This window comes from Pan paniscus, chromosome 1 (assembly GCF_029289425.2).
Source record: "Pan paniscus chromosome 1, NHGRI_mPanPan1-v2.0_pri, whole genome shotgun sequence".
Classification (NCBI taxonomy): domain Eukaryota; kingdom Metazoa; phylum Chordata; class Mammalia; order Primates; family Hominidae; genus Pan; species Pan paniscus.
This window is the reverse complement of record NC_073249.2, coordinates 209,932,007-209,942,627: the sequence shown is the minus strand read 5'-3', so window position 1 is coordinate 209,942,627 and position 10,621 is coordinate 209,932,007. Positions and strand designations below refer to the sequence as shown.

General features: G+C 51.3%; 1 long non-coding RNA gene across 1 annotated transcript; it reads left to right on the top strand.

Annotated features, from left to right (window-relative positions):
* Nucleotides 1-3,271: 3,271 nt before the first annotated feature.
* On the top strand, nt 3,272-10,086 carry LOC130540782 (uncharacterized). Its single transcript, XR_008954779.2, has 4 exons — nt 3,272-3,443; nt 6,656-6,856; nt 9,145-9,303; nt 10,001-10,086. It is a non-coding gene; the product is annotated as an uncharacterized LOC130540782 (long non-coding RNA).
* Nucleotides 10,087-10,621: the final 535 nt, after the last annotated feature.

Sequence of the window (10,621 nt, the reverse complement as noted above, 5' to 3'; positions counted from 1 at the left end):
AGGTTGGAGCTGGTTGCTTCTCAGACTCCGCCCAACCCTGGCTGGCCTCACTATGGGTTACTTGGGGGGATCTGTAGGGGGACATGGAGGCTGGGGGCACTGGGATGCTGTTTGGGAGAAGGCAGGGGAGAGGCCTCAGGAGATGTAAGCCTCACCTGGTCTCACTGAGTCAGAGCTAGACAGGCCCCTGAGCATCAGCTACCCAAGCCCCTCCTTGCAGAGAGGGCAGAAGGTTGCACAGCCGGTCTCCAGGGTCTTAGGACGGGGACCTAGGGATCCTGAATCCTGGCCCAGTACTCCTTCCAAGCTGGTGACCCAGCTTGTGTTATTAGACAGGCCCCTCCCACATGAGTGGGGAAGAGAGAACCCTCACTTCCACCTAATTGTTAGCACTGAGTCCAGATAACCCAGGGGGCAGGGCAGGGGCCTGTCTGGGAGCCTTCCTAACCACCCCCATCCTTTCTTCCGGCATCATTCCTCCTCCTTGCCTTTTATTATTCTCCTCTGGCTTTGCAAGCCCATTCCTCTGAAAGCCTCATGTAAAGGGTCGCTTTACATGAGACTTTTCAAAACTGACACCTCAGTAAAGGCACAAGGAGATTCATGCAACCAGAGGTTGCAGCTGCACAGGCTGGCTGCAAGCAGAGAATCTCCTTGAAGCTTCCTGCTTAATATCTGTGCACGTGTGAATTGAGTTCCACTCCGCAACACAGGGCTGCTGCGAATGCTTGGGCAGGTTGTTCACTGCATACAGAGGAGGAGTTGGGGCTGACTTCCCATCCGAGCGCCTCTTGCCAAGCTTTGTGCCTGAGTGGGGCTGCATCTATCAAAAAGAAGGGGCATGCTTTTTCTCACTTTGCACAAAGGTGCCTTATGGACCAGCAGGGGCCCTGCCATGACCCGGCCAGATTTGTCTTAACATTTTCAAATACTTCTTTTTTCTCTCAAATTGTTGGGTAAATTGATGCTGCTGCAGGGAGCTGGGCCAGGTTTTCTCAGGGGCTTTGTGGATCTAGATCACAGCCTGAGAAGCTCAAATTGACCCCAGATCACAACCTCCTGCCTGGTAAATTAAGACGATGGGTTGGCTTTATCTGTAAATTAAAATTTGGGCTTTTACATATCTTGTAGCAGGCCTCGCCTGGTGGCTCACGCCTGTAATCACAGCACTTTGGGAGGCTGAGGTAGGTAGATAACTTGAGCTCATGAGTTCAAGACCAGCCCGGGCAACATACAGAAATCCTGTCTCTACTAAAAATACAAAAATTAGCCAGGTGTGGTAGTGCACATCTGTAGTCCCAGCTACTCGGGAGGCTGAGGTTGGAAGGATGGCTTGAGCCTAGGAGGTAGAGGTTGCAGTGAGCCGAGATCGTACCACTGAGCTCCAACCTAGGCAATAGAGCCACACCTTATCTCATAAATAAAATAAAACATAAAATAAAATAAAAATCTTGTAGTGAATGCTGTTTCTGGAAGGTTTTTGACTCTAAACCCCACCAGTTGTACATGTGGTTACCTGACAATGGCTTTTCTGGTTTCTATCCTGGTTTGGGCGTGTTTTCACTGTACGGAAAAAAATGTTTAATTGCTTATTGAAGTTCCTATACATAAAGTACATAAATTTTAAGTGTATAGCCCAATGTATGTTTACATATAATTACAGCAGTGTAATCACCACTCAGATCAAGATACAGAACATTTCCAACACCCTAGAAGGCTTCTTCATGCCTGCTGCTAGTCAATGCTGCCTCCTCTAAATGTAATTACTTTTCTGATCTCTATCACCATAGGTTAGCTTTGCCTGTTCTTGAACTTCATATAAATGGAATCACGCAGTATTTAGTCTTTTGTGTCTGGATTCTCTTGCACATCAATATGTCTGTGAGGTTTATTCTTGTTGTCACACGGAACTGTGATATGTTCTTTTTCATTGTTGTATAGTATTTCATTTAATGAAGATACTACAATGTATGTATCCCTCTCTCTATTGATGGACATGTGGGTTATTTCCAATTTGTGGTTATTGAAAGTAAAGTTGCTATGAATGTCCTTGTACATATCTTTTGGTGGGAAATGGTCTCATTCTTCTACAGTGTCTAGTAGTGGAATTGCTGGGTCATAGGTGTATTAGTCTGCTTTTGCATTGCTATAAAGAACTACTTGAGACTGAGTAATTTATGAAGGAAAGAGATTTAATTGACTCACAGTTCTGCATGGCTGTGGAGGTCTCAAGAAACTTGCAATCATGGTGGAAGAAGAAGTCAGCACCTTCTTCACAAGTCAGCAGGAGAGAGAGAGCACAGGGGAAACTGCCACTTTTAAACCATCAGATCTCATGAGAACTCCCTCACTATCACGAGAACAGCATGGGGGAAACCACCCCCATGATCCAGTCACCTCCCTCCAGGTTCTTCCCTTGACACGTGGGGATTACAATTTGATATGAGATTTGGGTGGGGACACATATCACAGGGAAAGTATGTGTTGTGCTCCAAGTCTAATAGATACTGCCAACAGTTTTCCAATGTGATCCTACCAATTTCCATTCTCACAGAGAGTGTCTGAGAGTTCTATTTGTTCCACATCCACATCACCAACACTTGGTATTGTGAGGCTTTTTAACTTTGGCTATCCTGGTGGTGGAGTCTTCTTTTTGTTTTCATTTGCATTTCCCTGGTGACTAAAGAAGTTGAGCATCTTTTCCTCTGTTTATTGGCCTCTTGGTATCTTTTATGTTTTTAAGTGAAGTGCCTGTTCAATTTTTTTTTTCTTTTTTGGGGGAATAGAGTCTCACTTTCTCACCTAGGCTGGGATGCAGTGGCGCGATCTTGACTCACTGCAACCTCTGCCTCCCGGGTTCAAGCGATTCTTCTGCCTCAGCCTGCTGAGTAGCTGGGACTATAGGCGTGCACCACCACACCCGGCTAATTGTTTTATTTTTAGTAGAGATAGGGTTTTGCCATGTTGGCCAGGCTAGTCTTGAGCTCCTGACTTCAGGTTATCCACCCACCTTGGCCTCCCAAAGTGCTGAGATTACAGACGTGAGCCACCACGCCCGGCGAATTTTTTTTGCTCGTTAAAAAAATCAGGAGGTCTGCCTTTTTCATATTTATTTGTAGGTGTTCTTATAAATTCTGGATGCGAGCTCTTTGTCAGATGTAAGGATTGTGAGTTACCTCCTCTATTAGCAAATTTAAGTCGCTTAGTCATCAACTCATTCCAAGAGCACCAATAATGAATGGGCCAGGCCCTGTGCTGGGTGCTGGGTTATCAGAATGAGTATGATGTGGCCCTCATTCTTGAAGACAGCTTGACCGTGATGGAGGAGACAGACATTTAGAATGAGCACGAAATAAAGATGGCTGTTAAGGGGTCAGCTCCCCTCACCAAAGTCACTTTTGATTTACTTACAAAAGTTTTCTTAAGATTTCTTCAGAACCCAGGTAAGGTGAAAAGCAAGGGTTTCCCTATGCTTATTTTCTGGGCTGGGTTTTTAAATCCTTTGCAGTGAGTACTGCTTTTAGAAGATTCCTTGACTCCATCAGCTGAATGTGTGCTCATCTGCTGATCCCTCCCTTGGCTTCCACCCTGTTTTGGGGAATGTTAGGCTGGACCCACCAGGATGTGGTCAAATTCTTGGCCCTGGAATCCAGTTCCTGGTGCTCAGTGTGGGTAAGTCAGACCCAGCCAGGAGGGCGGAGGCTTTGGTCGGGAGTGGGGGTGGGGCCAGGCTGGCGAATGCTCTGGAAAGCTGGGTCCAGTTTAGAAATCTTCACCTCTCCTGGGAAAACTTGTCATGTCAGGCACAGCCAGACTTCCCCTCCCACCCCTCAGGCTGCCAGCCCTGATGGGGACTCAGGGGGCTGTGAGTGGCATGGGGACAGAGGCCAACACATTGGAGTGAAGTGGCCATGCTGAGGCCACAGGCGGTGGGCAGGCATGAAAGCCGGGCCCAGGACATGGAAGAAGCCCATGGCCAATCAGTGCCTGAATGATGGGGGGCACCTTGGCAGGCTCGGGGGGCATCGTGTCCTGGAGTCTGAAAACAGGCACAAAAGGGCAGTGCACAGGGCGCCGGGCAGGGCATGAGCCCTGCATTCTAGCCTGGGGCCTGTTCCTAGCTCACCCAGTACCACCCAGCTTCTTTCTCAGTTCTCTGCTCTTGTGGCCCATGTGTCATTAAGGGCCCAACAGCTCTGACATTCTCTGTAGCTTATCTAGGAAGAAGGCACTGTGAACACCTGGGAGCAGGTAGGCGGTGGGGCCTGGCCTTGGGGAGCCGAGTGACCACAGGGAAGCAAGGGGTGTGCTGGACAGAGGGGCCTGACACCCAGTCCCTTCCTCAGGCTGCTGCTACACTGTCACCTCCCAGGAAGGCTCCCGACCCCGGATGGACCCAGATCCCATGGTCCTGGGGGGGCCTCTCTATGTTCATCATCTGAGACACCAAAATAGATGCCCCTTTATCAACTAAGATGGACTCCAAGGTTAAGGAAACAAAAGTTACCTACAGGCAGAAGGTTCAAGGCCTGGTTGGCATGGCAACTCTCTAAATTTCCACCACTGCAAGAATAACCACACCTGGCTGGGCGCGGTGGCTCATGCCTGTAATCCCAGCACTTTGGGAGATCAAGGTGGGTAGATCACTTGAGGTCAGGAGTTTGAGACCAGCCCAGCCCGTCTTTACTAAAAATATAAAAATTAGCTGGGTGGTGGTGGTGCGTGCCTGTCATCCCAGCTACTCGGGAGGCTGAGGCAGGAGAATCACTTGAAACTGGGAGCTGGAGTTTGCAGTGAGCCAAGATTGTGCCACTGCACTCCAGCCTGGGCAACAGAGTGAGTGAGACTCCATCTCAAAAATAACCACACCCAGCTGGGCGTGGTGGCTCATGCCTGTAATCCCAGCACTTTGGGAGGCCGAGGCGGGCTGATCACGAGGTCAGGAGATCGGGACCATCCTGGCTAACATGGTGAAACCCCGTCTCTACTAAAAATACAAAAAAAATTAGCCGGGTGTTGTGGTGGGCGCCTGTAGTCCCAGCTACTCAGGAGGCTGAGGCAGGAGAATGGCATGAACCCAGGAGGTGGAGCTTGCAGTGAGCCGAGATCGGGCCACTGCACTGGAGCCTGGGCGACAGTGTGAGACTCCGTCTCGGGAAAAAAAAAAAAAAAAATTACCACACCCTTGTTAAACTCTTAATAATAGGAACTGTCAGGCAAATCGTCACATCCTTCATGACTTGGATTTACAACCAAGACCACTACAGCTCTGACTGGATGGAGGAACTGCCTGACAAACATTTCTTCTTCTTCTTCTTCCTCTTCCTCTTCTTCTTCTTCTTCTTCTTCCTCTTCCTCTTCTTCTTCTTGTCCCTCTTCCTTCTCCTTCTTCTTCTCCTTCTTCTCCTTCTTCTTCTCCTTCTTCTTCTCCTTCTTCTCCTTCTTCTTCTCCTTCTTCTCCTTCTTCTTCTCCTTCTTCTTCTCCTTCTTCTTCTCCTTCTTCTCCTTCTTCTCCTTCTTCTTCTCCTTCTTCTTCTCCTTCTTCTCCTTCTTCTTCTCCTTCTCCTTCTTCTTCTTCTTCTTCTTCTTCTTCTTCTTCTTCTTCTTCTTCTTCTTCTTCTTCTTCCTCTTCCTCCTCTTCCTCTTCCTCTTCTTCTTCTTCTTGTCCCTCTTCCTTCTCCTTCTTCTTCTTCTTCTTCTTCTTCTTGAGACAGAGTCTCACTCTGCTTCCCAGGGCTGCTGTGCAGTGGCGTGAACATGGCTCACTGCATCCTCGACCTTCCAGGCTCATGTGATACCTCCACCTCAGCCTCCCGAGTAGCTGGGATTAGGCATGCACCACCATGCCTGGCTAATTTTTTTTTATCTCTTGTAGAGACAGGGTTTCACCATGTTATTCAGTCTGGTCTCGAACTCCTGGGCTCAAGCAATCCACGTGCCTTGGCCTCCAAAGTGCTGGGATTACAGGCATGAGCCACTGCGCCTGGCCTCAAACATTCTCTTCTGATACGCAACTGCAGACCTTAAGCCATTTCAGCAGCTTATAGAGTCTGCAAACAAGCTGTCTTTGTGTCCTGCACCTTTTGCTATAAAGAACCAAATTCCACCTCATTTTAGTACTAGAACCCTAGCCCAAAGTGAAAGTGGGGTCTGCTTTACACTACGTGTGTGAAAGTGGGGTGTGCATTACACTACGTGTGCCTGTGTGCATACGCTCCCCTCCCTTCATAAATATGGATAGCCTTTCCCGCAAACCTGCTGAATATGTATGACTCTATTGCGTCATATGGGCTCCATGAGGCACAAAACCCAACCTGCCCTTTTCCTCTCCCAAGAGAGAGCACGTCCAGAACACGCCAGAGACTGTCTCTTCCTGGTTTGCAAACTCATACCACTAGTAAAGCTCCTTTCTGCTATTTAGCTATCCTGGTGGTCTTTTGGGCAACATGCTTATCTGGGAAGAGCTGTCTTGTAATCTCTGTGTCTGCATCAGACTCTGCCAGCCCTAGATTGGGAGCTCTGAGATGACATAGGCTGCGTCCCACCCCAGCAGCAGCATGCAAGGTTGGGGACACATGTGAGGGTGTGTGGTGCAGCCCTGAACAGCCTCAGGCAGACTCCCTGTATTCTTGTTCCCAACCTCCTCCCTCCCTAGGTCAGAAGGCTGGGGCAGGAGGCCAGGCAGATCACAGCGTCCATGCCTAGATGCTCCCTGACCCCCAGGAGCCAGAAGTGCTGTCTCCTGAAGGCTCTGGAAACCCGGAATCAGCCTACGAGGCACCAGGGCCACCTTGGAGGGTGGAAATGAGGACCTCAGGCCCCAGAGGGCATGCAGGCGAGGTGAAGTTCAGGAGAGGTAAGCTTAAGGACCCTCAGAGCTATCACACTATGCCCTCCACCCAAATGATGCAGACAGGAAAACTGTGGCCTAGACTGGACCACCACGGCCAAAAAGGATCTTTGTCTTGTCTTGTCCCACAGCCAGGAAGTGTCCCCCTCTTCCCGGCCTGCTGTATCCCAGGACACAGGGCGTAAGTGTGGAGGAGGAAGGGCTGCAGGGTGAGGCAGCCCACACTTTGGCTCAGGACAGGGATGGGACCGGGACATATGGGAAAATAGTCTGGGGGTCCTGGGTAATGGCAGGAGCATGAGCTCAGGGTCGGGTGGCTGTCCTGGATGACCTGTGGGACTCTCTTCCTCTCCGAGCCACGCTTTGCTCAACTGTCCCTTCCTTGTGGGATGCCAGAGGCCACGGCGAGCGAAGGCATGTGCCAAGAGCTGCCACTCAATGTGAGTCAGCGTGCTGGCCCTCCCTCCTTTTCTCCAGGGGGCCTAGGACTTTTGGGGGGAGCCTGAGGACATGCTTCGCTGATGTCACTGTGGGGAGTGTACAAATGGCCACCCTGCTGCTCGTTGGTTCTATATGGGCATCCAGGCTGGAGAGCAGGGGGTGGGGAGATGGAGATGCCACCGGCAGGGGACTGGTTCCTAGAAGAGAGGGCGAGTTTGGGTGGTCCCAGTGGTGTTCTTCCCAGAAAAGAGAGCAGGAGGCAGGAGGTGGGCATGGAGAATGTGGAGGGGGGCATTGACAGTTTCTAGAGTGTTCTCCACCGCCCATCTGATAAGACCTGGAGCCTCATTACCAAAGACTTAATGAGATTCGCTTTGTTTTCTTATGAGCCAGGCAAGGTGCCAGGGGAAGCGGCTTCCAGCCCCAGGCTCTGCAGCTGGCTGCTGTGTGACCCAGAGCCAGGCACCACACCTCTCTGGGCCTTACACTCCTTATCCATGAGCTTCCTGCCTGCACCCTAACATTCAGTGTCATTGGCTGAGTTACCCAATGGCTCCCAGCCTCAGTTTCTTCATCTGCACATTAGGGATAAGTACAGCCATCCACCTGGGAGGTGTCAAGGGGGTGTGGCCGCAGCACCCAGCCCATGCACAAGTTCAGTGATCATTACCTGTCTCCCCCAGCCCTGCCTGAGTGCCGGGATCAGCAGGCTTGGGAAGGGGGAGCCCCCAGGGATGTGGAAAGTGGAGAGGGAGCACATGGGCTCTGGGGCCTCGGGGCTCCTGGGCTCTGTTCTGCCTGTCTGGGAGCTGTCTCCTGCTCTCCCTTGCAGTGTCTCTGTCTCTCTTCGTTCTGTTCCTCCCTCTGTCCTTCAGTTTGTCCCTCTCCATCTCAGTCTCTGGTTGTCTCAGTCTCTGTTTGCACCTCACTGTCTCTGCCTTTCTCTGCATCTCTCTTCCTTTCCTGGGCTCTCTCTCTCTCTCTTTCATCCCTGTTTTGGGCTTTCTCTGTCTCTGTCTCTCTGTTTTTCAGTCTGCTTCTTTCTGTCTCCGTTCATTTCTCTGTATGTCTTTGTCCCCTGCACTCCCATTCTCCTCCCATGCTGTCCTCTCTGGGGGCTCCTCTGGCTTCACTGAGCCACAGGCCCAGGCTGGGGTGTGAAGAAGCAGGAGCTCCCCTGTCAGATGACGCTAGGTGCCCCAGTCAGGGCAATGGGGGCCAGACAAAGAGCTCTGCGAGGGGTGGCAAAATCCTCTTCCCAGGGAGGGGAATGTGGGGGCTACTGGCCAGCTGTGGGATGGGTGGCTGAGAACTCTCATACCACTGTAAATTCTAGATGTTTTTCACTTATATCAGCTTCCTGATCCCCCTGAGCCAAAGGCCTAGAAGGTCCCTGTCCCTGTCCTTTTGGAATGTGCAGTCTTACTTACCAGAGTGACAAGGGGAACAGAGTTGAAACAGGTGGTTTCCCAGCACAGGAGCCTGTGGGGGCTGCTTAGAGAACAGCACATTCCCTGGGAGCCAGAGCCATCTGGGAGGGCTTTCTGGAGGAGGCAGATCATGAGGGATCAGGATGGGGACTAATATGTGCTGAGTGCCTGGTGGTGCTTTATAAATATCAGCAGATTGGGAGATAAGCATAGCCACCCTGTAGAGACACCTGGGAGGTGTCAAGGGGCATGCATTGTAAAGGCCCAGAGTGGTGAAGCATCCACCAGCTGGTAAGTGGTAGCCTCGGGTGGGGCCTGTCGCTGTCCCCATGCTCTGTCCACTACTGGTGTGGCTTGCCCCACTTGTGACCATCGTTTCTTCCCCTCCACCCCCAGTGCCACTTCCTCTCTCCCTCGTTGTAGGGGAAAGAACATGGGCTGTGTGGCCTTGGGCCAATTGCTTGCCCTCTCTGGGCCTTCTTATTGGTGACAGACAGACTGGTGACTTTCTGAGAGGATCTATGCAACCTCAGGCTCCTGCACCTGGGTTACAGGGTCTTCTGGAGGGGAAGAGATGAGCAGGTAGGCTTTGACACCTGCCTGCTTTGTCCTGACTGTCTACTATGTCATCTGCTTTAAATGCGAAGCCCCTGGGACTTGCGAGTTATCTCTAAGCCTTCTCTTTTCCTGACTTTCTGGGAGTGTGTGTACCCCCATTCCCTCACCCCAGCCATCAGGGCCCTTTCTGAGTTGGGCATCCTTCCTAGCTCTGGGCTAGGCCCCAACCCTGGCCCTTTCCAAGGCCAGCAGGAACTGGAAGGTCTGTACTCATGCCCTGGGAGGCTCCAGGCTCTAAGGGGTGCTGGAGTGATGGAGTTGGGCAGCTGGTGCTCAGAGGACCTTAATGGTGTGGGGACAGCTGAAAACTGGTTGTCTCTTGAACCCTCTTGCCACCAGGCCTCTGTCCAGGAGGGCTGCTGGGGGCCAATGGGCCAGACACCAGACAGTCACACCTTTGGCAGGGCTGAAGTCGGGGGTGTGTGACACAATGGGAGGGGCTGGGACTGGCATTCCCTGCAGCCTATAAGCACCAGCAACCCATGAGGGGACGCAGGCACCCTCTGGCCTCATCCTTCTTGGAGCCAGTGGGATGTAGCAACTAAAATACAAGCTCTGAAGTTTCATGGACTGGAGTTGCATCTCTGCTTCCATCCTAATTAGCAAGAGACCTTGGTCACGTTGCTTAAACTCTGACACTAGATTCTCCCCCTCTGCAAAGCAAGGACAATAGCAGTGCTCCCTTCCCGGGTCAGTTGCAAGGATTAAGGATGATGTCTGCAAAGTGCTTAGTCAGAGCCGGCATACCGTAAGTGCTCAATAAATGCTGGCTCCCATTATTAGTATCCCTTCCCTCCACGCCCTCAGCACATCCCTTTATCATGATGGAATAACCAACTGCCTGGTAACAACATGTTCACACTTCCACGCTCCCCATGAACCATGCTCACCTATAAGGCAGGCTGCGACCAGCTCCTCTTCATCTATTCATTGCCTGGCCCATGCTAGGGGCCCAAGAAATGTCTGCTGCATCAACGAGTGATTTTGGGAAAGGTGCTGAGCCCTTCTGTCCCATGAAGGTCTTGCGAGACAGTGTCTCACCAGCAACCTGGATCGTGAGAACCACAGCGGATGGGCCAGATCTAGATGGAGAGTGTCCATTGGGCAGAGCTGCTTCTGTGAAAGGAAAAGAAGTTTTTCAAGAAACCATGACGGGGGCCCAAGAATCCAAGTTTCTAACTCTGGGATCGGTTTTCTGTCTTTTACCTCGGTTTGCCTCTCCCTAGCTGTGTGGTTTATGGCAAGTCACTCTGTGCCTCTGTCTCCACGTGTTCAAGGAGGC